Raw genomic sequence first — 4,036 nt, 5'->3', positions numbered from 1 at the left:
GAATGACATCGAGACGAGGAAAGGGTTTTTTTATAAGGAGTTGTAGGCTCAGCTGAGGTAGAAAACAGGCTGTCACGCGTGACCTTATTTGAAGGCTGCGATTGGTTGGGTTGCATATTGGCGCGCGATAAAGCAAAAGGCAAATTGCGCCAATACCAATCAATCAGAGTAGTAAACACAACAGAGTCTAAAATACGGCTAAAGGCTAGCTTTTATCTACTACGTTCGTATGTATGTATATATATATAATAGAGAGGAGAGGAATTTCACTCAAGTGTACGCTACAAGTATATCAGGGATAAAACTTGACAGCAAGAAATTCGGGATCAATTGTCTTGTAATTCGATAAAAAAAAAATTAATCAAAGATCAATATTATTTTCTCCCTCGGGGGAGGTAAAGAATACGCATACCACCCGTTTTCGGTCTAGCACTAACCTAACTCTAAACCCTAAACCCTAACCCTAACCTTAATCGCCGGGTGTGCGTATTCTTTACCTTCGCCGTTTTCCTCTCCACATAATTATTTCTAATTAGCGCTTATGATGCCCCCTACATTTAATATGTTAAAATTAACTTATGTATTATATTGCAGTACTCAGTTTTGTCTTACCGTAGTCTGAAATCAAAATCCCTCTGGACTTTAATAGACTATGTACTTTGGTGATTCGTATGAACATTGGTCCTTTTCTCTTTCGGCTGATGTCATCGAGTTAGTTGTCTCTATTCACACTACCCATTGCCTTGCTCTCAGATCGAACCACCCATCAATAGCTAACAATTGGGTTTATAACAATCAACAAGTTGGCTTCTCGTTCACGTTATTGAAGTTAGTATTAGTGATACAAAGCTATCGACTCCATATTTCTCCAACAAAATGCGACTTTGAACTTAATCCAAATATATCCAATGTTTTGTATTGAACATGTTCAAAAACAGAAATGCAAACGATGCAAATTAGGCAAAATTTCCTTATTCGTCAAAAACTTTTTCGTCAACGTTCCAGTCTATAGAGTTGGTTAAACTCTACAAACATCAGGTTATAAACATCATTTGCGATACCAAGAAACATCATGGAAAAGTTTGTTGACTTGCGTAGCTGAAGTTTCTTAGTTCGGGGTGCCTATGAACTGCCAACTCAGGTCAACATTCACAGTATCAATGTGACTAACGTGGAAAACAAAGTCGTTATCAAACATAAACACACAGCACCAGAATATGCTAATAACATATTCATGGATCCAAGATAATCAGGCCGAAAAATGGTAGTGGGAATAACATCAAGTCCAACCCATTACCTATTAGGGTGACTTAGTCTCGAAATTCAGTGGAACTGCTTCTACTGAGAGGAAAAGAAGTGTAAAGGCAAGAGCTAGTGCCTTAAAACCAATACTTCGAGTAAAGGGAAATTATTAGCCTGGAAAGGTAGTTCATCTAAAACAAGAAAAATCCTTGCTGCATTGCTGCCATACCCAGCCATTGGCAAAAGCTTCAGGAGTAAATTCTGAAGAAAAATTCAGAGATGAAGTCCCTGAGAGAATCTTACGTTGTTTCCAATATTGCTCTGGTAACTTCTACGATAACATTGGTGTCAAATTGTACTGGCCCTTGCTTCTTTTGGAAAACATCAGTAGCTTGAGATGGAAAACTTGTTACATGAACAACAGCTGGTCTCTCATATTAACTCTGTCCTGGCTTGCGCCCTGGAAAGTGCACTCCAAAATCACCACGGAAAGTCGTTGTATTACGATTATAAGCATGTATTCAAATTGGTGCGGCGCCAGATGGCAGGGACAGATTTAGACTGAGTGAGAGCCATTGTTTCTCAATGGACAGCTGCTCTCCTCTTCAAACTGGGCAGACCACAACCAACAAAATACTGTCCTGCCACAGTCCGCCTGCCTCAGTGGGTGTAAAGGGATTAGAGTACAAAACAGCCTGCATTGTGGATGGTAAAAACTACACTAAAGCCATCAAGAGATCAAACGGAGTCACTACTCAGGTTAGGATACTAGAATGTACAGACCATGACCACTGGATTGTCAGATAACCTTCTGAAGATCTGTAAAACACGAAAGACAGTGATGATTAACAATTAACTGCTATAATTTCAGCTGGACATTGAAATACTACAAGATACACGTCTTGCAGAATTAGGAACTATGGGAGAAACTATATATTTTTCTGGCCGGGAAAGAGCTTAGACGAGATCAAAGAGCATGGTATCATCTTTGTTGTGAGAAATTCACTTCTGAATAAGGTGAAAATTAATAAGAGATAGAGAGAGGGGGAGAGACAGAGAAGAGAAGATAGAAGAGAGAGAAAGACCGAAACAATTTACCCCGCTCTGGAATTAACCTCAGCCCTTTCCACAGTCGAAATTCAACCACTTCCCAGATTTGACGTTGGTGCGTGATGGACCATAGACACGGAACTTTTGACTTCTTTATCGTCCCTACTTTGGTAAATATTTTCTTTTTCACTGAATTATATGACAAAGACTATATAAATTCACTGTGTATATTGCACACATCCACATTAAATCTCTTGGTCCATGTATGTATGTATGTATGTATGTATGTATGTATGTATGTGTGTGTGTATGCATGTATGTTTGCATGCATGCACGCACGTACATACGTGCATACATACATACATACATACATACATACATACATACATACATACATACATACATACATACAGCATACACATGTCTCAAGTCAGTTTGTAGTATATTTCGTCTTATAAAACCTATTGAATATATTAAGAGAAAGGCGAAAATAGATAAAAGAACATATTTAGCAAAAATCGGGAAAACTCCCGAGGGCAGTTCCTAACGTCCTCCTGTATATATTTTGTTGTGTTTCGGGAAGGATTTGCATTCCTCTTCAATATATTTTTATAGTATAAATGACTTGATACCTTGCCTGTTTATGCCTTTGTTCAACTGTACACATACCAGGTCGATCTGAACATCACCTACAATCTTCATTTTGGCAGCTATTACACACCTGCGCTGAAAGCTGGAGTTTAGAAACAAATTCGATCTCACCACTTATAGGTACCTATTATCTTATGTAAGTCGACATCTTATTACTCATCTCTTAAACATATGTAACGAATACATGCACCGAATAAATGAGAGAGAAAAAATATTAGTAACTGAAATGGACCTTTTTAGTTTCATCGATACAATGTAAGATACAGCTTCTTCGAGTTGTTGATATACACAGATTATTTGCCATTCTGTTTTCTATTCTGTAGGTAATTAAGTGCATCTTTAGTTGACAGCTAGAAGAACGGATGAGAGATGGAACGGATTTGTCTCCTTTCTGCTTTGGCCTAAGTTTCATTCGAAAAGTTACGGGTTAACAACTAACACATAAATTTTCTAGTGCAAAAGCCGAGAACAATAGGAAGAGAACCTTGTAGAAAAATGTAGATTCGGTTTCTAGTTCTGGTGGAGAATCTAGGAAGCTATTCGTTATGCGCGCCCGCGTACACACACACACACACACACACATTATTTTATTGTGTCTGGAGAGAGACATTCTCTTTTAGTGCCTTATTATTCAACACACTCACCAGTTCAACTTCCACTCATTTACTTATTTATTTTTTCTAAAATTTTCGTTGCGCCTTGCAACCTTTTCAATAGTCGTTGACTCTGTCCGTTATCCGAACTGCGTTATTTTTATTTGTTTGTGTGTGGGTCGATGTGCGTGCGCTTACACATATGTATGTAAGTATCTATGTACTTATGCATGTATGTATGTATGTATGTATGTATGTATGCATGCATGTATGTATGTACGTATGTATGTATGTATGCATATATAAACGTCTAGTTAGAATAGAGGCAGCTGACGAAGGATTAATTCCAAGTGGCTATCTGTTTTCCTATGTGTTCGTTCCGTTGTCTGTAGTTCATTTTTCTAACGTCCTATACCCTGATATGCACCTATATACACATGTAGATGTAAGTATGTACATATATGTGGGTATACATGCATACATATTCTTTGTATTATATA

Source organism: Octopus bimaculoides, chromosome 14, assembly GCF_001194135.2.
Source record: "Octopus bimaculoides isolate UCB-OBI-ISO-001 chromosome 14, ASM119413v2, whole genome shotgun sequence".
NCBI classification, from domain to species: domain Eukaryota; kingdom Metazoa; phylum Mollusca; class Cephalopoda; order Octopoda; family Octopodidae; genus Octopus; species Octopus bimaculoides.
The sequence above is the reverse complement of the archived record's forward strand: the minus strand, read 5'-3'. Positions refer to the sequence as shown.